General features: G+C 47.0%; 1 pseudogene; it reads right to left on the reverse strand.

The window, feature by feature from the left end:
• Positions 1-552: 552 nt before the first annotated feature.
• Positions 553-24,367, reverse strand: part of LOC147692136 (uncharacterized) — a 54,595-nt pseudogene continuing 30,780 nt past the window's right edge.

Consider the following 24,367-nt stretch of genomic DNA (forward strand, 5'->3'; position numbering starts at 1 on the left):
AATAACAACACCAAAAAGGGTATGCAGTTCCTATTAAGGCAGGAGAGAGAAGTTAGAAGAAGTGACAGGTGGTCCCTTGAGAAAGGAGGGAAAGGGGAATCACTCCTTTTGGAATTAGGGCCCTCACACACTCAGCAAGCTTGGTCCTCGTTAGGTCGGCGCTGCAACACCTGATGGGCACCCTATGAGGAGCTTTTTAGCGGAGATCCTTTATTCCTTGCGGTATGGTGCCGTGGGTGTGAGGGACCTAAAAGTGTAGATGTGCTAAAGTGAGGGTCAATACACTGTGCGAGGATAAAACAGGAAATGGAAGTCCAGTCAGAATAGTTTTAATGAACCTGGCTTCCAACCTGATTAAAAAATAGAGTGGTGACTTCCTGATTTAATGTGTCAGGATGTTGCGCTTAACTTCATGTGTTTAACATGTTTCTTGCCTGTGTGTCAGAGTGATCTAGCAGGAATTGTTCAGGACCTAAGAGAGATTGTCTATCTACACTAAAAGTGGTGTTCTGGTTCTGCTAACCTTGATGTACCACACAGTGCACCTAAAGATTAAGTATCTGTAGTTGCAATGCCAACCTATTGAGATACAAACAACATGGTTACACAGTAGTAATAGTCTGTAATCACTTCTTCAACACCACTCTCCCTTGTGAATAACACCATGTAAATGCACGCAATTCATGATGTGCCCCACATGGTGAATTCTAGTGAGCATATTCTGTCGTTATACAGGTATGAAGTGTGCATGATAAAAGAAATATTTAAAGGGATACAAACACAGCCAGGATAAGGTATCCTGTATTAAAAATGGTAGCTTTTGCGAACAATATGTTCACCTAAAAACTATTAGAGACTGGCCCCCGTCAACTTCCGGCAGGTCAAGGCACCTGGAATTTCCAGTGCCCTAGAGGAAGTAATGAGGGTATGGAAAAAGGTGCATATTACATAGATTGTTCACATATCAGGGGTAAGTAGAAATAATGATGCAAAGGGGCAGCAGAGCAGGCAGTCACAAGTAGTGAGTTGGTTAGTTAAAAATGTGTCTAGTCAGGGAGACGCTGTATTCGGTACGAGGCCCCAGCCCCCACAATCCCAAGTAAAGACACGCATCTCACCCCCGCATCCATGCCGCGCCATGTCCCAACAGTAAGTGAGAGCATGGTCGTCGAAGAAGTCGGTGGGCGGATTGTGCGTCCATGCTGAGAACCAGGTCCAGTGGAGGAGGGTCCCCGGTGGTGCATTGCGTGTATGTTACCAGGGAGATTAACCTACACGTGCTCACCTTATCGTGCAGGGTCGGCAGGTCGGCCTTCGTGGATTTTTCAAAGTAGAAAGGGTAGGTTCCCACGTGTAAGCATCGCGAGGTTGGCGGCAGACCTACGCCAACGCTGCCAGAACTGGGAGGTGCTAATCGCCACGGTTGTGCCAGCGATGTAGTCCCGGAGCCCGGCAGTCGGCTGGGGTGGCCAATCACCAGCGGCCACTCACTAGAGTGTAAACCTCCCAGAGGGAGATGCTAAAGGAGCCACCATGATGTAGGTATGGATAGTTGGAAGGATTCCTATGGCAGCCATCTTAGAGTGTGCAATTGGACCACAAGGGATAATTGTTGTCCCATAAGACCGGTGAGCGCTGGGTCACGCCAAAATGGTTGAGCGAGTCTCAGAAGTGGACAAAATAAGGTGGTAACACCAGTCACAATACAAATGCCGGGGGCAGATGATGGAGCCAGTGGATCCTAAGATGGTGGGTCTGTTATACATCAGTACCAGTATCCTCAGGGGGCACTGTTTTTTTTGGTCAAGGGGGTTATGAACGATAACCTATGGTGGCACCAGTGGAAAAAGAAAGTACAGGTGACAGTGGAGGGATCAGAATCATCAGGGCTATGGTCTATTCAAAGTGCACCACAGGATGTCCTCATTAAGTCCCTGTCAGTCAGTGGCTAGGCTGTGTACCCACCTTTGTTCAATCATGAACAGTGCTTCTGATCAGTGGGTGGGCCTCTAGAATAACCCAACGCAAAGTGTCAGGGGAATGTTTGACTGTATCAAAATGTGTGCACATTTTCGTGTTGGCACTGTAACATCTGATGTTGCTCCTGTGTTCAGTGATGCGTGTCTTGATCATCCTTGTGGTCATGCCAATGTGCCGAAGGTTACAGGGGCAGGTGATCATGTATATGCAATTGGTATGCCTTCCCAATTTCCAAGTGAATGTATTAGAAAAAACTATTTCCTTGGTTGGTGCAGTTAAGGGACAGACAGCACAAGAGCCTCAAGGTTAATGGCCCATCACAGGAGGAAGGTCCCTTAGGGGCCTCTGTTGGTTGTTTCTCTGAACTTTTGATCTTGTGTGTATAAGCATGTCTTTAAGGTTGCTTGTGCGCTTAAAAGCAAACTTTGGTGTGGGCATTTGGAGGGTGCCAGTTGTGAGTATACCCCAATGTTTCTTAATGATGTTCCTGATTCTGTATACGAGGTGACATCGGTGAAAACCTCAGTGGGATCTTTGTGGTTAGTTTCCAATAGGGCCTCATGGTTGTTGTTTCTCGCCCTTTTCATGGAGAGTGCAATCTTCTGTAGTGGGTATTCACATTTGCTGAGATTCTCTGCTAGACTAGCTGCCTCAGTTTTATAGTCTTCCAGAGAGCTAAAGTTCCTCCTTATGTAGAGAAACTGACCAAAGAGTAGGTTTTCTTTAAGAGCTCTGGGATGGTGGTTGCTAAATAGCAGGAGGTTATTGCTGTCAGTCGGTTTCCTGTACAGAGTAGTATTTAATCGACTTTGTGAGATTCTAATTTTCAGGTCGAGAAACGGGACATTGGTCTAAGAGTTGGTGCTCGTGAACTTTAGATATGGATTCAGAGTATTGATCCATTGACAGAACTCATCAGAAGGTAGAGTTCTCCCCCTTCCAAAAGATTAAGATGTTGTCAATAAACCTTCTCCATAGTATAAGGTTGTCAGTGTAGGGGTTAGAGGGGTTGAGGATCATATTCTCTTCAAATGCGCCCATGTAAAGACATGCTATACTAGGCACAAATGTACTGCCCATCGATGTACCCTTGGTCTGGTGAAATAGTTGGTTTTTGTACTCAAAGACATTTTTTGTGAGGGCCAACATTGCACATTCCATTATAAAGGAAACTGGTGTAGGTGCTGCGTGTGTGAGGGCCCTAATTCCGAAAGGTGTGATTTCCCTTTCCCTCCTTTCTCAAAGGACAACCTGTCGCTTCCTCTAACATCTCTCTCCTGCCTTCATAGGAACTGCATACCCAGTGTTTTGTTGCGACAGCCCTGAATCAACTGATCGCAGATCTCCTTGAGCTGTTCATCAGCTGTGCAAGTGCTTGGTAACTCACATAGTTTGGAGTAGAATGAGTCAATTGATTTGCCCTCCCGCTGGCGGGCATGGTGCAATTAAAACCCAGTTAAAGTAGGACACTTGGATAGTCAATACCCATGGGAGCACCAGAGTACTCGAGTTACCTCACCCATGGAAGTCGGGTGCATAGGTGCGAAGTCGTGTCGGGTTTCGTCGTCAGATCCAATGGAGAGCTGCAAGAAGATGCTGCAGGCGACCAGGAGGAAGATGTCCCGGTGGATCCAAGGGTGGATCGAGGAAGTGAAGAACCTGAAAGCAGAGGGGACAGAGTCTGGGTCACTAGCCAATGACCAGGATGGAACCAGGACGGAACCATGTGATGTTGAGTAGCAATCAGGTGAAGAGGCGAAGCTTGTCTCTGCAGCTACGTGGACCAGAAGGCGTGGACAACAACCAGGAGCTGTATACTGACTGTCCCATGAAGGCTCTCGCTGTTGGCGGAGGCGGCTTCCGGATCGGAGTCAGCAAGCCTTGGCAAAGGCAACCCACGCAGGATGTAAAGATCGGCTTCTTGTACAGACCAGCAAGGTCTGTGGGGCTTCCTTTTTACAGGAAAGTAGGAGCAAACCCAGAGCAACCAGGCAAGCAGCGTTGATTCAAAATGGTGTCTTCAAGATGGCCACTAGCCAACGGGCTAGCAACTGCAAAGACGCGTCAAGGAGAAATGCAAGAGCAGGCCCCACGAGGCACTCGTGAAGTGTGGAGGGCTGAGCTTCAGCGCACTTACATCACGGGTTGGGGCTTCTCAATCCCCAATGCACATCTTCAAGAAGCTGCACAGTTTAGCAAAGAGCAAAATAACCAGGTGTCCAGTCCCACGTCTCTCGTGTCTGCCACTGGTCTCAGCTTTGCTGGAGGTGTGGGTCGGAGTCCAAGAAGTCTGGAAGTCCAGTCCTGTGAAGCAGAAATGTCGGGATCCTTCAGGAGCGTCGACAAAGCAAACTGGCAATTAACTAGTTGGTGCCTGTTTGCACAGGGTGGTCACTCCTTGACCACAAGGGAGATTTTTCAGTCTTCTAGTTGCAGTTTTGGCTTTTGCATCATCAGCTAGTCTGATTTGCCAGTAGCCTGATGTTAGGTCAAATGTGCTTAATAACTTGGCAGAAGCCAATCTGTCAATGAGCTCATCTGCCTGGGTATTGGATGGGCATCTGTCCTAGTGACAGCATTGATACATCTGTAGTCCACACAAAACCTCATCTCTCTCTTACCATCTTGGGTGTGAGGCTTTGGCACCAGGACTACTGGACTGGCCCAGGGGCTCTCTGAGGGCTCAATAACTCCCAGTTCCAACATCTTTTGGATCTCTGTCCTTATACAGTCCCTGACATGGTCAGGTTGCCTGTAGATTTGACTCTTCACGAGCAGAATGACACACACCTGTCCACCTCATGGGTGCACCAGTTTGTCTGACTTGGGGTCAGGGAAAACATATGTCTATAGGCCTGTAGAACTTATCTGCAGTCCTGTTGCTGCTGGTCAGTGAGGCTGCCTGCCAAGGCCACTCCATCAACTGAACCATCATCAGGGTTCTGAGAAAGCAGGTCTGGGAGAGGGTCACTCTCCTCCTCCTGTCCCTCATCTGTAGCCATGAGCAAGCCCATGTCTGCCCTGCCAACATATGCCTTCAGTCAGTTGACGTGAAGCACCCTTTGGGGGCTACTGGGAGTCCCAAGATCAACCAAGTAGGTAACCTCTCCCTTTTGCTCAACAATAGTGTGGGGTTCAGACCATTTGTCTTGGAGTGCTGCTGGGGCCACTGGCTCCAACACCCACACTTTCTGTCCTGGCTGGTACACAGTCAGCACAGCCTTTTGGTCATGCCAGGCTTTTTGAAGTTCCTGGCTAGCCTCAAGGTTTTTAGAAGCCTTCTTCTTGTATTCGGCCATCCTGGAGCGGAGGCCAAGTACATAGTCCACTATGTCTTGTTTAGGCTTTTTGAGAGGTAACTCCCATCCTTCCTTCACCAGATATAGGGGTCCCCTGACAGGATGCTGAAACAAAAGTTCAAAAGGGCTGTAGCCAACCCCCTTTTGTGGGACCTCTCTATAAGCAAACAGAAGGCAGGGCAGAAGGATGTCCCACCTTCACCTAATCTTTTCAGGTAAACCCTTGATCATGCCCTTCAAGGTCTTGTTGAATCTTTCCACAAGACCATTGCACTGTGGATAATAGGGAGTGGTGAACTTGTAGTTCAAACCACATTCCTTCCACATAGAAGTTAGGTACCCAGACATGAAGTTTGCACCTCTGTCTGAGACAACCTCCTTCGGGAAGCCCACTCTTGAGAAAACTCCCAGGAGGGCTCTTGCCACAACAGGTGCTGTTGTGGTCCTTATGGGATTAGCTTCTGGGTATCTGGTGGCATGATCCACTACCACCATAATAAATCTTTGCCCAGAGGCTGTTTGGGGATCCATTGATCCAACAATGTATATCCCAACTCTCTCAAAGGGAACCCCCACCACAGGTATAAGGTGTGCCTTTGTTGTTCCACCTGATTTGCCACTGGCTTGGCAGGTTTCACAGGAGCGACAAAACTCCTTGGTATCGTCTGACATATGGGGCCAGTGAAAGTGAGGGACAAGCCTGTCCCAAGTTTTGTTCTGGTCAAGATGTCCTGCTAAGGGAATATCATGGGCTGAGGTAAGAAGGAAGCCCCTGAATGCCAAAGGTATGACCAACCTCCTGTATGCGCCAGGCTTGGTGTTAGAACTGGCTATTTCTGGTTGGCTAAGGCTGACGCCAAAGCTAGGCAGAAACCACCATTCTAGTCAGGGCAAGGGAGTCACACGCCAAGATAACCCCTGCTCACCCCCTTGGTAGCTTGGCACGAGCAGTAAGGCTAAACTCAGAGGCAATGTGTAAAGCATTTGCGCCAGCGCGCAACAACATACTAGGCACACCACAAAATGAACTCCACACAAGGTTATTATAAAATAACTTTTGTATTGTAAAAACACATCAGATAGTATCACACAAAATACATGGTGCCAACTGGCACGGGCAATATTCACAAGGGATTATGTACAGGACAGGGCCACATGGGCCACTGTCAGAATCAGAAATAGCACTTTTAGAATAAAGAATAATAAAGAATAAAAATCATAGTAGCACAAATTAGCAACTATGGCACACAATCAGTAACCACTGGTAACAGGAACCAGGACCTCACTAGGACCACCTGTACTAAAAGAACAACCACCTAAGAATAAAATACATTTAGGGGTATAAACAAGAACACATTACCCATGATGCATGAAACACATTCAGAGGAGTAGTAAAGGAAAAACACATGATGCCTAAAAACATTCAGAGGTGTAAGACAAGGGAAACACATGATGCATAAACCGACACATTCAGAGGTGTTCAGAACAAAGCACATGATGCAATAAAATACATTCAGAGGTGCAGCGCAAGAAGACACATGATGCCTAAAACACTCAGAGGTGCAAGGCAGGGAAAGAAAGACACATGATGCATAAAAACGTTCAGAGGTGTAAAATCAAGGAAGACACATGATGCATAAAAACATTCAGAGGTGCCAGAACATAACTCAATAGCGCAAAAACACCTAAGCAATTACTATTAAAAACATAGAAATCCCATTGCGCAGAAATCCCATACCAGCCCCCATCTAATAAAGGGACTAAAGAGCCCTGTTGTCCAGAATGTCAGGGCGCCCTGCCATGCAGCGCCAGTCAGGGGTGCGCCACTGGCGCAAAACCTAAACGTTGCAGGTGCCCACTACTTGCTGGGCACCTGGGAACACACAAGACCTAAACGGTGCAGCTGCCCACTAATTGCTGGGCAGCTGTGAATCAAAAACTTCAACAGGGTCCTCACTGACCCATTTGGCGCAAACTGCGCCCACTGCTGGAGCCACACAGGCTCTGTCACCAACCACTGCGGCCAAACGTTGGAGCCACACAGGCTCTTAACAAATGGGTCACCTGAGCCTCTCTGGGCTTTACTCATAAAATGCCCTCAAGAGCCTTACTGGGCTCCAAATAATGTAAGGGCGGCCACGAGCCTCTCTGGGCTCGTAAAACAACGAACTGGCACTCAAACTACACTGGCCCCGGAGGGGACGGGCATCGACACTATGCCCCGAGGTGCCCCGGGTGCCACCAGGCTCTGAAAGCAATAATAAGTGCCCCCATCACTGGAGCCTCTCGTGGGCTCACAAGGAGAATGCCCCATCGGTGGAGCGCACTGGCGCTCTGAAGCACATGGGGCTCTCAACATAGCTTGGCCCTCCTCGTGGGCCCTCGCAATCGCTCAGAGCTCCCCCCAGCCCGGGATACTCACCGGGCTGCTTCCTCAGGGGAATCCGCTGCTCTGCTCCTCTCCGGGCTGCGGGACTCTCCCTTAGGCGGCGCGGGGCTCACCACGACACCGGAGCCCCATCTGCCTCTACAGCCGCCACATCACCGCGGGGCTCTCCCGTTTACATGGGAGCCCCGCAAAAGCTCACGCCGGCCTCCCCTACCCTCGGGCACATCTCCGGTCTCCCTCCATAGCATGGGAGACCGGCAACGAAACGAAAGATTTCCCCGGGCAGGGGGAAGCGGAAGTTGCCTCAAACAGGCCCCGCCCACGTCTTCCCTGAACTTGCCTGTCTTCCTGTGACTGGGGGCCGCCAATGGCAGCGCCGCCCTTGGTCGGGAGGTAAGCCCAGTACCCTCGAGGCAAACTCCGGGCTGGCGGCGGTGATTTTGAGGGTTTGGCTCCCTCGTGAGAAGTAAAAATGTAGCGGCCGGCACCGGCTATGGTCATAAAGCGCCTTCTCAGTGCTAGTGGGGAATAAAGCGCTCCAAAGCGCGAAGGGCAATAAATCAGTGCTCCCCAAGCGTTAGAAGCATGAATAAAGCGCTTCCAAGCGCTGTGACATCAGGCAGACCCCCAAGAAGCACTCCCAGCGCTAGGGCAACAAAGGTCCAGCAAAAAGCCCTTCAGGGGTCCAGGACAAGTCCACCAGGGGTCCAGGACAAGTCCAGCAGGTATTCAGGGGCTGGGCAGGGCCCGGGGATTCCCCTGGGCCCAAGCAGCAGCACGCCCCTGGCAGATTCAAGTTGAAAACAAGAACAAATTGGAAGGGGACACAGCCCCTTCTTATACAGAAAAAAGTATTTGAAGTCTTTGTGCAGGCAGTGTGAGAACCAGCTAGAACTGGTTTTAGGGAACTCTCTTCAGTGTCAGGGACAGAGGTGACAGTCGCCCAGCGTGAGGTGGAGCCAGCATTGTGGTCAGGCAGGCACAGCCCTAGTCACTCCCAGGTGCCATCTCCTCCCACTTCCCTGGCAGCAGATGCAGTCTTTCATCCACGGGCTGACTCAGACAACCTCCTGGGGCTCCACAGCCCCTGTCACCCTCAAACCAGACAGTCAATCCACAAGCAGGCCCAGGCACTCCTGGACCAGGCTCACCAGCCAATCACACGCCAGACACAAATTACACAAATATGCCAACTTCTAAAAGTGGCACTTCTAGACTAGACACAGTCATGCCGCATATATCATTACGCAGCATTCAATCTCACGAGTTCGTACATATCATACTCGACCCTGCACTCCCCACACATCAGGAACGACCATGGGCATACATATTCCCCATTCATTCCTATGGGAGGGCAAGTCACTCACCACACATACACAGAGAGCTCAAGCACTTTACACTGTACCACAGTGAAAAAGTGCGCAGAGGTCTAAAATCAACAACACCAGGTCACAGAAACAGGCTAGGAAAAAGCAAAAAGTCTCGGGGTGAACCTGCCCAAAGGGCCGGGTCCAACACTTGGGGTCTCTAGTCTCTGAATAAAGGAATCCTTCATCCCAATACACTCTGTGGGTACCTGTAGCATTCCCAGCAGCCTCATCAGCAGCTTGCTGTCTGAGGGGTTCAAGAGAGGAGCAATCAAATTGCACCTGCCTCAGGTCTGCCCTTGAGGGTCCCCCTGTCCCAAGAAACTCTACCTGATCAGGCTCAAGTTCTTCTAGGCCGGTTCCCTCTTGGGTCTCACAATCAGCTTCCTGTGAAGTCTGATCCTCACCCTGAGGCAAGGGGGAAGACACTGCCTTAACCCTTTTGCTCTTTCACTTGGTAGGCAACTGGTCCATAGTTTCAGGATCCAGTGCCTGTTCAGTTTGGCACTTTTTGGCCTGTGACCAGGTCACAGCAAGGACATGTGCTGATATGCCCAGTATCTATGCATTAGTCCTATACTCCACTTCAGACCAGACTGAAGTCTCTAAATCATTGCCCAACAAACATTCTACAGGGAGGTCTGAACTTACAACAACTCTTTTGAAGCCAGTTACCACTCCTCAGGAGAAGTTAACAATTGCCATACTATGTGTGGTAGTGGCATTGCTAGCTGGTCACTAGTTAATTCTCACCTAGTATGATCTGTCCAGGGTCCACAAAGTTAGGCGTCACCAGGGTGACACTGGCACGTGTGTCCCTGTAGGCTTGAGCCACTTTATTGTTAATTAAAGGTGTCTGTCTGTACTTGCCCAAGTTAGTGGGACTCATAGTAGAGGACATAGCCATGCCCACATCCCAGACAAGAACAGCTTGAGTTGGTACTCTGACTAGGCCAGAGTCCATCTCAGTTCCCAGGGTTAACCCTACTACACCCTTCTGTTGAGAACCACCACTATTAGCTGTACTAGGGGGAACAGTTGCCTTAGAGGCAATGGTGGTTGGAGCTGTCTCCTTTTTGGTGCAATCACTGGTCCAGTGAGTATTACTTTTACAGATATTGCACCAGGGTTTTCTTTGGCCATCTTTCTTTTTGGATTTCTTGGAACCCCCCTCAGTAGATGCTTTTTGGGGGCCTGTTGAAGACTTCTGGTCTTTTACTTTCTGGTCCCCACCCTTTTGGTCTGGCTTCTTCTGATCACCCCCTTGGTTCTGGTTTTTCTGCTTCACCCTGGTTCTGACCAATTTGTCCGCCTTCTTTCCCAATTCTTGGGGAGAGGTCAGATCAGAGTCAATCAGGTGCTGATGTAATAACTGGTTCTGACAATTATTAAGTATTTGTTCTCTCATGATCAAATTATACAATCCTTAACTTTACTGCCCAGCAACCAGCCTTCCAGAGCCTTAATGGCACAATCTACAAAATCAGTCCAGTCCTGAGTCTGTGTCTTTTGGGTATCCCTGAACAGCAACCTATACTGTTCAGTGGTTAGGCCAAACCTATCAATCAGAACACTCTTTAGGACTGTGTAGTTGTTAGCATTCTCATCACTGACTGTGAGGAGCTTGTCTCTACCTTTTTTGGAAAAGGAGAGCCATAAGATTGCTGCCCACTGACTTTGGGGTACCTGCTGTACTTTGAAAGCCCTCTCCAAAGCAGTTATCCATTTGTGGATATCATCCCCAACTTTGTAGAGTGGGACAATCTTGCTTAGGTTTCTATTATCATAGGAGCTATCTTTATCCTTGGGGATATTACTGCCACCAGTGGGTTCTAACCCACTTAACTTCTGCTCTCTTGCAAGAGCAAGTCTCTCTTTGGCTAGGGCAAGTTCTTGCTTCTCAATCCTCGGATTGACTTCTCTCATTCTGGCCTGATGTTCCCTTCTCTCAGGGGAAGACATTCTCCTAACAACATCTGAGCCTAGTGAGACACCAGAATGTTGATATTCCCTAGTTAGGGATCTCCTCCTTCTGTGTTCAGGGTTAAGCCTGCTTGGGGCCCTGGAGGGTACTCTGCCCTCTCCATTCCCATGTAGGCTTAGGTTGGCATGGGTAAGTATGCCTACTTGTACCAGGTCATGATTGACATCATCATCATCATCATCCTCCTCCACCTGATTTTCATCAGGGGCATCTTCTGCTGATGGCTGACCCTCTTCTCCATTGCCTGAAGGACATGGCTGAGATGCTTTCTTAGCATCATATTCTTCCATGAGCTCTATCAGGTGTTTGAGGGTAGGGTTTGAACCCTGTCTTAACTTTCTTAAAGTGCACATGTGCCTTAAATCATGGAAAGTTAGGGTATCATATCTGGAAGGTATCCTTAACCCCTTCCCTGCTGGGTACATTCCCCCGCTGTGCTGGGGGGAGGGGGGGCGCGCGCAGCGCTCCCATGCTCATGTCGAGCTCAGCTCGTCATGAGCTACAGTGCGCCTGTGCTCATGACTAGCTGAGCTCATCACGGCCGCACCCGTTTCTTTAGAACGCTCAGCACAGCAGGGGAATTAGCCCAGCGTGCGAGCGTTCTAAAGGCCATGACGAGCTCAGCTCGTCATGAGCACCGGAGCACTGTAGCTCATGATGAGCTGAGCTCGTCATGAGCATGTAAGGGGTTAAAGGATCTACCTCCACTGGGAGATAACTACTTGGTTCTGCTCTCAGAGACATGATCTAGTGAGGTGTGGGGTGTGCATCTACCTACACTAAGTGTTACCTACTAAACCTCTTTAGGAGTTGTAGTCAGGGTCTGCTAGGCCGTTTGCTCTACAACAACTACGTTCAGTAGAACTTAAGTATTTTAAGACTTGTATTATGTGTACCTCAAGAAACCTTAATGTGATCTTTCAAATGATATCTCAAGATATTATGGTAAAACAATCTGCAAGCTCTAATCCCAACCGCTGCACACCAATGTGAGAAGTTGGCCTGATATGGGATGTCCACTATTCTTGTAGTAGGATAGGTAAAATTGCCTCCAAAGGAGTTTGTTGTACTAACGAAGTTGACTTACTTATGTAAATGAATTGAGTACAGGTAACTTACTTATCCTGCATAAAATAAATTATGAAAACTTCACAGAACATATACTTAACTAAACATGACAATACTTAACATTAAGACAAAAACAAATGGACATGTGTATAGGCAAAAAAGTAAATTTTATCAGAATTAGATCATGAAGGGAAAAATACAAAGCATAAATAATCTGCAAAACAGGAATACAGGATAAATATCACGGAACAAATCAAGAATCTCTGTAAAGCCTGTGAGTGGCCTATCCAAAATAAAGGTTTTAAAGAATTTTCTTTTGGATAAAGCTGGGAGTCGAAGTTTCGGTCTATTATGGGTGACTCTTCAAGACCATCATCAGGACAGTAGACAATTAATATTGTAAATCCCTAATAAAAATAGAATAGAACAATATAACTATTTCATAATAACTCAATTAGATATTCAATATTACACTATACACATATATACAGACAAATAACATATAACCTAGCTAAAAAGTAGTCATTATCAATTATGACCTATACTAAAATGTTCTACACAACAGTGACAATTACACACTAATCAGTGAAAAAAATTCTGTACATAAATGGCAATCACACTTGTTCACAATGTGTCTACTCATTTCAATATATAATTAATTTCGCGCCCATGATTTGATATAGTCAAAAATAAAGTCAGAAGAATTGACCCAACTGATAGCTGTTAACCACTGATACAGCATTTAGATTTGAGACACAGTGCTTCATGAGGTTCAAAATAAATTCTAAAGAATTGACCCAACTGATAGCTGTTAACCACTGATACAGCATTTAGATTTGAGACACAGTACTTCATGAGGTGCAGCCAAAGATGGACAATGTGCCTGCAACTCATAGGGCATTATCGTTATCACATACAGATGTATCGCAAGGTTTGATTACTTAGATTAGGATGGTACCTTAAGTTAATAACCTTAGCTCCGCGTGGTGGTAAGTGATGGCAGGGCAGAGGTTGATCTGTAATGTTTAAGCAATGACAGTAGTAAATATCCACTTTAAATGTCATTACGTGTAGAAATTACACATTGGGCAGGGTTTAATAATTACCTATGGAATTACGAAGAAGTTGTCAGTTGGGGCTTTATTGTTCACTTATTTGAACTGCACCCACTGGACAGAGAAAATCCCGAAGGAATTCAGGTCGTCAAGGTAGAACGATCTATGGAGGTAAAGTGGGTCAGATATTAGAGCCCATAGTTCTGTGAGATGTAAAGCGGTCAGAAGACTCAATACATAAGTCAACAGCATATTACCTGTAGAAGTATTAGATAGAGCATAGATGTGAGCAATTAAAGCTCCGCTTTTATCGTGTCACGCCTCGTAAAAATATCGAGGGGATTTCAATAGGTAGCCCAGTCGCCAGGAATGTACGATCTGAATAAATAAAAACGGGTGAGAGAGTTACAACCCATTTCTAGCAGCGTGGAGATTAAGCGCGTCTAACACAGCCCAGCGCGTGGATGAGGGGCATTTACCTGTTGTAGTTTTCAGAGTCGCACGAGATAGCAAGTGGTGTCAGCCGTCACTCAGCAAGCAATCGGCTGCAGTGCGCGGTTGCGGAAATTTAAACATAAAATGTTTGGAGATCAAAAGGGGACTAAGCTAACATTTTGGGCGCCATCTTGGAGCGGTGAAAACGTTCGTATGGGGACAGAGTTATTTATCGAACATAACAGACTAGCTAAAGTTTGCAAACTAATTAATTGGAAATATGCGTTTTTGGTCATGGTTTAAACGAACAGTATTGCAACAATCTATTAGTGTTCTTGGCAGATAGAATTCAACAAAATACAACAATACATCATTGGTCATGTATATGCTCATTTGACTTTTTACACAAGTAACAATAAAAATATACTATCGACCTGATATGAGCGCATTTGTTAAACAAATTCACAAAGCAACATATTTTACAGTATGGAGACTAATATAGTGCGTAAGTGAATTTAAGTTCAATATAAAGAGTTATCTTTTTCCTACAATCAGAACTCTAGAGTTCAGTATACAGAGTCAACATTTTAATAGAATTAGGACTATACACGTTGGTTAGACGACACCATGTATTATAGGTCGTCATATACTGCATCACAAGTTCATGTGTGTATTTTCCATATTCCTTAATTTGTAGAGAGTGCAAAATGGTAAACGGCCTATGTTAGGCATGCCAGTGAATGCCATTCTGTGGAGGAATTGAGTCCCTTATTGACTGTGTCTGTGATACAAATCAATTTACCCTCTCTGAGAGAGAGTATTTTGTCCAGATTGTTATGTCTTTTGTTAGACTTAATGACCTCAAGCACCCACCAAAACATATCGGTTTCTTTGTGGCCAACACGGAGATAGTGCTCTACAAGTGGGGCATTTTCTTTCTTGCACCTAATTCTTGTGGGCACCCTGTATCAGTCCAAACAACCCTTATGGTGATGGTTGTAAAGTCAACCTTTTAGACCAGCTATCCTAGTGGTAGCATGGACAAAACAGTCTTAGGCTAATACTTCAGAGAGCATGTGAAGCCAATTGTTTTACCAATAATAACCCCTTGAATACCAAATAAAAGGACACCACACAAGGTATATATAAAATATGTATGTATTTATTACTAACACAACCCCTCTGCACTCTTTATGAGGTCAGAGTTCGAGATACAGCACAAGTTACTCAATAAGCATACTATAAGTTGCACAAATACAATTCTGCCCTAGGGGCCTCACGAACCATATACTAAGTAAGTGGTATAAGAACCACTTCAGGACAGGTGAATAGGCCTAGGGCCTAGGGAATCGCTTGGGCTACACTGAGTAACCAAAGGTTAGGAAGCAGGAGCCCTACAAGATGTGTATGCAGTGTCTTTACACACACACAAGTTCTCATAGACTTAGAATGGGAACGTAAAAGTAAGAAACTAGTTGATTTCGGACACTTCCGGAGTGACTACGGGAAAACCCAGTTAAAATAGGACACTTGGATAGCTAATACCCACGGGAGCACCGGAGTACTTGAGTTAACTCACCCAGGGAAGCCGGGTGCATAGTTGCGAAGTCATGTCGGGTTTCGTCGTCGAATCCTATGGAGAGCTGCAAGAAGATGCTGCAGGCGACCAGGAGGAAGATGTCCGGGTGGATCCAAGGGTGGATCGAGGAAGTGAAGAACCTGAAAGCAGAGGGGACAGAGTCTGGGTCACTAGCCAGTGACCAGGATGGAACCAGGACGGAACCAGGTGATGTCGAGATGCAATCAGGTGAAGAGGCGAAGCTTGTCTATGCAGCCACGTGGACCAGGAGGCGTCAACGACAACCATGAGCTGGATACGGACTGTCCCATGAAAGCTCTCGCTGTTGGCGGAGGCGGCCTCCGGATCGGAGTCAACAAGCCTTGGCAAAGGCAACCCACGCAGGATGTAAAGATCGGCTTCTTGTACAGACCAGCAAGGTCTGTGGGGCTTCCCTTTTACAGGAAAGCAGGAGCAAGCCCAGAGCAACCAGGCAAGCAGAGTTGATTCAAAATGGTGTCTTCAAGATGACCACTAGCCAACGGGCTAGCAAACGCAAAGACACGTCAAGGAGAAATGCAAGAGCAGACCCAACGCGGCACTCGTGGAGTGTGGAGGGCTGAGCTTCGGTGCACTTATGGCTCGGGGTTGGGACTTCTCAATGCACAATACAAAACTTCGAGGATGCCTCAGAAGCTGCACAGTTTAGCAAATAGCAAAATGGCCAGGTGTTTGGACCCACGTCTCTCGAGTCCGCCACGGGTCTCAGCTTTGCTGGAGGTGTGGGTCGGGATCCGAGAAGTCTGGATGTCCAGTCCTGTGAAGCAGAGTTGTCGGGATCCTTCAGGAGCGTCGACAAAGCACACTGGAAATTCACTAGTTGGTGCCTGTTTGCACAGGGTGGTCAATCCTTGACCACAAGGGAGATTCTTCAGTCTTCTAGTTGCAGTAGAATGTTGGAGGTCCAGAGTTTTGTAACAGAGTTTCAGTTCAGGATAATCTAAAGTCTCTAGACTCAACGTCTATCTTTATACGAATTAAAGGGCTGGATTACCTGCTAGTTCCCTCCTATGGGTGGAACCTGGGAAGGGGTGGTTACACCCCTTTCCCTTTGTCCAGTTTCGCACCCGAGCTGGGGCTGGAGTGCCCCAGCAACTGGTTTGAACCGGGCTATGCATGGAGCACCTTGTGTGCCCCATGCAGTGTCTCATTTCATTCAACCCACCCTGCCCCAATACACTATAGCCTGTCTGGGGAGATGCTAGCACCTCCCAAGGCAGAAAATCTATTGTCCAGGCCTCTCTCACTGGAAGGGATCCCAGCTGCAGGAGGTCAGACTTGTGTCTGTGGCAGCAGCATCCATTTTGTGATGCTGAGGCTCTGTTTAACTTTAACAGGGGAAAGCTACAACTACATGTCTTCTCCTTCTAGGAGGGTGGAATGCTACCCCCGCCGCCAGGACTGGCGGGGGAGGGGGGTAGTATCCCAAAGCGTATGACACCTTACACGACATGTTTTGATAAAGCCAAACCAAAGTTAGCATTTACCGTGAGGATTATAATGCACTTAAGCGTATATGGTATGGCTATATCATAGAACAGCTATAAGGACATGGTTCCAAAAGCTGCAGATAGGCTCAGCTCATGCTAGAGCACAATCTCACATAAAACCAAGCACTCTGCCTTCAGGATTGTCAAGGCCTGCCATAGGATTGACTTATAGGTATATATGTGTCTATATGTAATGGTAGGTATAGGGATACTATACCTAAGCAAGTGGTGATTACACGACCTTGCCCCAGCTGAGTATCAGCCAGTTGTGTCAATGTGGATGGCCAGCCAAGGGGTGGCATAATACATGCTGCAGCCCCTGGCAGGCCTTGGATGCACCTATGCTCCGGGTACCTATGGTACACTATACAGGGGCTCTCAAAGGTGACCCAATACCCAATTAGGTATGTACTTAAAGTACATGGTATGAATTTAGAGAGAGAACAGCTGGGCTGTGGGTCTGATTAGCAGGCCCACAGCCACACTAAAGTCGGGAAACCAGTATATCAGAGCAAAAAGTGGGGGTGACCATAGGAAGCAGACCCTACTCGCCCGTGGAGAAGTGTGGCTCACTGGTTAGAGGAGGCAGACCTGGAAGCAGAGGTCAGCCTGGGACCAGGGTTCAATTCCCGGCTCGGCTGGGTCTTGAGTCCAAAATGTCCACGGACTCGACAATTCTCACTCCGGTGCCTACTCGAACCACGGGTTCACACTCTGCGACTCTGGGCAATAGCTTGCTTAATCTCCACAACGGCCCCTCGCGGCGGGATGCCTGGCTTTCACCTTGCGGATGCCCTGCTGGGTATCTCACAGGGGAATACCAGGACGGGTTCCCTAAGCAAGCGCCAGGACGCCCCGTTGGGGCAGCTGTGCGCTATACAAGATACACTACATACATACAAAGAAGACATAGCAAAATGTATAAGTGATGACTACATGTCAGAAACGAAAAGTCCCTTTGCATAGTGGTAGACATGCAGCCCTCCCCTGAGTACCTCAGCTGCAACGATATCTGCATCCCTGGTGCTGATTTGTGCTGCTATGGACGAACACGGATCATGCGTGAGCGCCATGACATATGACTGTCTCCTGGATTGCCGTTTTGTTGGTCCAGAAGGGGTGCCCAAAGCACTACCCGCATGATTTTGAAAGGCCACTGCCAGGGCTAGCTTTAACACTGGTGGCGCCCTGTGCGACAATGTTTGCTGGCGTCCCCAAATGATGACCTCTGCCATGGATTCTGGGGAGGATGTGGCTTACTGCAAGCTCTTGGCTGTATGAGACAACATTTTCTAAAAGGCTTTAAAGGCGTCTTTCAGAAAAATTGTTTCGTTTTGTACTGGATCTGGAGCCTTGGGTAAAACATTACCAGGGGCCGCATCTAATAGACACTGCACCTGCGAACAGAAAGTTTGTCACCAGCTTCCGGCCTTTGGGCGTCCTTTTAGGGCTACAATCGGAAGTACAGGTGGGAAAAAGGCACAAAGAGGAGTTGGGGGGGGGGGGCTGGTGCGGTCTGAGAAGTCATGGACTGCGCGAGGGGAGAGATAGGGCAGGGGAAGAAAAATACTGTTGCAAGTAAAGGGGCCGATAGCCGTGGAAGGATACACATGATGAATGAGGCGGGACTAACACGCCTTAAACCAATCAGAAGGCAGCATTTCAGACAAAAGCAAATGGGCAGAGAGTGGGCGGAGCTTCCACAAAGCTTCCAAGCTACAGTGTATACTGCATGCCTCGCAAAAGCGATTGCAGCGCGTTCGCGCTGCACCACTACGCGAGACCTAAAAATGAGTGCTGACTTAGGAGATAATGGTCCTGGTTAGCTAAGTGAATAGAATGGTAAAAATGGTCGACATGTTTCTCGCCCAAATATGTCAGGGGGATCATGAGGAGATTCACCAGGACCAACCAATAACCTACACTACACTGAGACTGGATTCACTAAATCAAAATGCTGTGGTGAAGGTAACAGTCACACAATAAATCAAAGGATAGTATATGTACCTGTGATAAAATCTAGGTCAACCTGGAACATAAAAATAGACAGACGTAAAATGTTAGTGTATTAACTCATAAATACAAACAATTTATTTATGGCATGCAAACAAAATCACAACTGTAAATAAAATCACAATTGCATGCCCCATGTGATATATGGCACCTCCATCTGCACGCAGCTCTGTGAAAGTGACTCGGTAATGGGGGCTAGGTAAAACATGATGACAACTCACCTGATTCGGGTAATGCCTACAGCCCCGTGAGGGAATGGCAGAGGAAATGCCTATTAGCATCTTTAGCAGAAAAAAAAAGAAAAGATAAAGGCATTACGGTCGGCGTGTCTTACAGTGGGCCAGAGAAGGCCCTTGTAGTTACGTCCCCGTACTTACTCGGACATTGAGTAGCGTCCGCCATTAGACCTACCCTGGCTCTGCTTCCACAGACAGAAGCACAAGCGGGATTCGGTGTTCTCTTATGCGCAGCAACAACTTGCACAAGTCTGACCGTAAGCTAATGCACCATCAGAAAGTGTTGGCGCAATCTGGCTGCCATCTTAGAGCAATACATATTCTGCAGCTCAAAGTGATTTAAAGTGTTTTAAGGAGTGTGTGTGTGTGCAGACAAAGATGTTTCTGGGAACAGGCCGGTACGATGTGTATCGGAAGAAACATTGCAGTTGATGCAAGAATACTTCCTCTTATAATCAAGAATGAAACTTCTCTATACAACGCAAAGGTTGTACTTTGACATTATTTTCAATTACAATATGGAGTGCCTGGATTGTATTCAATGGGGTGCTTTTGGGAAAAAGGATAGATACATCTGGAGGGTCCCCCAGTGTGAAGTTTGGACACTGTGCTCCTACCGAAAAGGCTGGCTGTGTAATGATTGTGCAGGATTTGTTAGTTATTCAGTTCTACCCACGGAATATCATCGTTCAGGTCCACAATATGAGTGAATAATCGAAAAATCCAGTTTTGTTCTATTTTAAACAGGATATGTTGTGTCAACTGTTGGTGGGCTTCTATCACAGTCCATCTGAGGTCATCAGCGGAATGACCTACAGTCAGAAAATGATTGCTAATTTTTGTAGTAGCTTGTTTGCACCTTATAGTAATGCGGTGTTCAATAATTTTCATTTTTACTTCTCTTTTGGTCATTCCTTTGTATTTCATTTGACATGGTCAAGTAACCATGTATATACAGTTCTTCATAATTACAATTTGTGTGCTTTTTTTCACCCAGGTCAGGGTGTCGTTCAGCAGAAGTATTTTGGTGGCTTGTGTTAAAGCACACACATTACATAGACCACAGGGGAAATGTCCTACTACTGGCAGGAGTTTCCATAGCAGCTTTTGTGTCAGTGCTGTCTTATTTTTTGATCAAGTGTGAATGAAAATGTCCTTCAGATTAGCCACATCTTTTGTAAGCAAACCTTGGTGAGGGTAATGTGAGGTTGCCTGTTAACAGGATTGACCAATGTTGTTTTATGATTAGGTCTTGCTAGAGTCAGCACATGCGCTGTTCTGGCAAGACATTTAGTAGCTGCTTGAAAAAGCGCTACCTTGCCGGCCACCAGCTTGTTAGAACGCGCACAAGCGTGCGACGTGCACAGCACTTTTTCCAGTCGCACGCAGTTGTTTTTTTTTTAAATTTCATTTCGCGGCCGTGCTTCGTTACTTTTACGGCTGCACGGCCAATGCTTGTTCCTTGCTGTTCTTTGAAGGTGATGGAATATGTGTGATCAGCTGTGTTTATTGAAGCTGGCGACAGTTCTCCATCACCATCCAAGCCCGTTCCACCGGGGTCAGCCAGGGTGCTGCAACCTAGTAGTATAAAATGTACTCCATCCTACCGCACACCATCAACCCACGCATGTGACCCGATCTGAACCTCACCCATGAAACTGAGCCACACATAGTCCACAATGAGCATTCTTGCTCAGACTAAGCCACTTGTGACCTGCTTTAGTCGGGATTCATCAAACCCACCAAAAGGTTTATGCTCTGACGATTGTTCGTCACACTGAACTGTGAGTGGTCCACTCCGAACCTTGTTCATCATATCCGGTCATGCGTGTACCACTGTAAGGTTTGCTCGTGTGTCCTCAGTGCTGGCTGGCTCTGTGCTTCAGTCACAAACCCGAGTCACATGTGGCGTGCCTTCAGACCCGGCTGCTCTTCTAAAAGTGCCGCGCTCTGTGAACACTGACCATATACTTCAAACCAGACTACACCTGGCAAACTTGGCAGCTTGAGCATTAAACAAGGTCACAGTTGACCCATTTAATACCATTCACCAACAGGTGGATAGTGAAGGACAGTCCTCATAAAGCTGAGCTCCCTCATAAAACTGAGCCACACTTGGCACAGAGAGAGCCTCCTCCTTCAAACCAGCAACACGCGGAATTTACTAGAACATGTTCATCAACTCCAGCCACAGGTGGCCTCCCTCAGCCTCTCTCTGGACCTGATCCGCACATGGCCTGAGTCTCATTAGTAAAACTGAGCCCGACTGGGCTTACCTGAACTCGGCTGACAATACGAGCCACACGTGACCAGCTCCCAGCATAAATCACCAACCCTGACAAATATAGCACAATCTGAGACAAAGTCAATAAACACAGTTGCTGCACATGGTCTGATTCAAGCTTCAGTGACCAACTCTAGGCACACTTAGCCCTTCCTGAGCCTTGAAAATAAAATGTATTCATATGACCTATTCTAGTTTTATTAATCCAACATCACAAACGTGATCTGTGCTGTGCCTTGTTCCTCAAACCTCATTAAAGATGGCCCTCTTCAAGCCTCGTTCACCAAGTCTAGATACAGGTGACACTAGTCCATAAGTATCGTTCTATGGCTCTGTTATCCCAAACAGGCGAAGATGCCCCCTCTTCGGTCACCCTTGCACCTTACCCGCTATGAACATTGTTCATCAGACCTGGCAACATGTGGCTCGCTTTCTACCTCATCCATTTAAGCAAGCCACACCTAGCCAGCTCGGCATAGGGATTAGTAGTCAAAACCATAGGTGATGAGTGAAGTCAGGACGTTGTTTCTTACATACTCATCTGCACTTATTTGGTCGTTCTCCTTTTTTATCTCATAGACGTCTCGGAAAGGAGTTTTTTAACTTCAGGCAAAATTATATTTTGCTGTTTTGCTGCTTCTCCTTTGCTAACAATCGGACTGTAATTGAAGCCTTCATTTACAATCTGGACCTTCCTCAAGGTGGTTCCCTACTTTCATCTTAATGCAGTGCTGGCCTTCTTCACATAAGCAGTCAAAGTGCCATTTTTACAGTCTTTAGCCAGGAAAAGGAAATCAAGATATGTTGACAAAAGTGCACATCATAACATTTGGCAGACAAGCGATGATGTCCATGCCGGTTTGCCCATGGACATTGGAGCAACCTATAGCTATAGCCAAAGGGTGCCTCCAAAGAGGGCTTACACAGGGAATTCTATGGGGTCCGCAGAACCTACTTTGTACACCTTAGATGCTTACAATGCCAAGAGTTTTGCGGTGGGGGCTGCTGCTTTTCCAGTCCATGGACTACTTTCAATCAGAACTTGTAGAATAAGATTTAAATAACATGAAAAATTAGGAAATGATTATTTATCGCAAAACTTCCTTCACTGTGGGAACATGGACCTGTTGCCGGTCTCTGAGACCACAGCATCTGGCTCTGGGGACTTTGTTAGAGCTGCTTGCAGGAGAAGATCCCAAAAAAGTATTATTCTGTAAGCACCACTCAACTCGCACTAAACAATATCATTGAGTTAGGAGGACAGTCGGCTTGGCACTTTGGCGTCATCGGGGAAGATGGGCTCCTGTACATGTAGGCCATGATTCCTGGGTTTAGAGCCAACAGCAGGCTTGCCATCCCCGTAAAACAGGATGATCATATGGATCGAACCTTGCACGTTATTAAGTTTTGGATTCTGTTTCTCTCACCCCTCAGGCATCACTGACCAACACTACACCAAGTTTCTTGATGGTTCTTGGTGAGGCCGTGCTCCTCTCAGTAGGTGTCTCCCGGTCTGCGGGGCTTGCTAGGAGACGCAACAGGCAGAGGTCCGGCTCTTGGTGGCTGGTGTGCTTCCGGGTCACAGTTGCATCTGTCTGACAGCTGAGCCCATGAGTTGTGAATGGGAAGAGGACCTAGGGAACTGGGGTTACTCACCTCTACTACCTGTTTGTCTTCTCTCTCTCCCGTCTCCACCACACCTATCGCAAACCCTCTAAAATCATTTATAAACATGCTTGTATCTGTTCTTGACTGTTCTTGACACTTCCTTACTCTTTTCAAACCCAACCTACGTTACACTTTCATCAACCCTTAAATCCCCATATTTCTCCTCTTCCTGGCTGCTGAATGCCAGATGATGAACAAAATTAGGGATGAAACTACTGTTCATTATCTTAACCTGGCTGTATGATGACACCACACCCACTCCAGGTGGAAAAAAGCTTCTAAACTCATTGATGGATTACCTTGATTAAAAGTCATCCATCAACAAGCATTGGCATAGTCAATAGGTCTCATCTTGGAGAAGTGTGGCTCAGGGGTTAGAGGCGGCAGACCTGGAGCCTGAGTTCGGCCCTGGACCAGGGTTCAATTCCCCGCCTCGGCGGGTCTTGGGCTAAAAAATTCCACGGACTCGATAATTCTCGTTCCGGTGCCTACTCGACTCACGGGTTCACACTCTGCGACTCTGGGCAATAGCTTGCTTAATCTCCACTACGGCCCCTCGCGGCGGGATGCCTGGCTTTCACCTTGTGGATACCCTGCTGGGGTTATCTCACAGGGGAATACCAGGACGGGTTCCCAAGGCAAGCGCCTTGATGCCTTCGGGTGATACGTGCGCTATATAAATCGCAATACATTTACATTTACATTTACGTCTTTGGGACCTTATAAGTGTTTAGCCTTGCAAAGGTTGATGTTGTTGCACCAATGATATTGTGTTGCATAACTAAATACTTATAAGTTCCCAAAAGTGAGACCAATTGGCTATTCCAATGCTTGTTTTTAGAATGGTGTTGGATTCTGGCGTAAAGGTTGACACAAGTCAGGACCTCCACCCTGGGTCTCTCCCAAGGTTCTAACATGGCCTCCCTGTTGTTATTCCGTGCACATTGTTTTGCATTAATTATGAATCTGACAGAGTAGTGACGGATCTCTAAGTGACCTACTAGTGCATTGGCTTGTTCATTGAAATCATTGATCTCGCTGCAATTGCGGCAGAATCTCGAAAACTGCCTATATGGTAAATTGTCTGGTAGGGCCTTGGGCTGGTGGCTACCATACAGGAGCAGGCTGTTACTATCAGTGTAGTCTTAGAGTGTAGTCTCCCATTAGACAAATGATTCATCAGGTCCAGAAATGGAAGCCCTGTTGTCAAGGAATATGCTGTAAAATGGAGGAAGGGGTTCAGTTTATTGATTCACTCTATTATGGAGTTACGTATGATATTGTCTCCTTTCCATAAAATTAAAACGCCGTTGATGTATTGGCACCAGCTCAAGATGTTCTCATAGTAAGGGTTAGTAGTGCATAAAATGTTATCAATTTTAAAATGAGACATATGCAAACAGGCCAAACTTGGGGTACTGCCCATAGAAGTCTCCTGGGTTTGGTTAAACAGTTGACGCCATGTTAGAAATGGGATTTCT

Source organism: Lissotriton vulgaris, chromosome 9, assembly GCF_964263255.1.
Source record: "Lissotriton vulgaris chromosome 9, aLisVul1.2, whole genome shotgun sequence".
In the NCBI taxonomy this organism is placed as follows: domain Eukaryota; kingdom Metazoa; phylum Chordata; class Amphibia; order Caudata; family Salamandridae; genus Lissotriton; species Lissotriton vulgaris.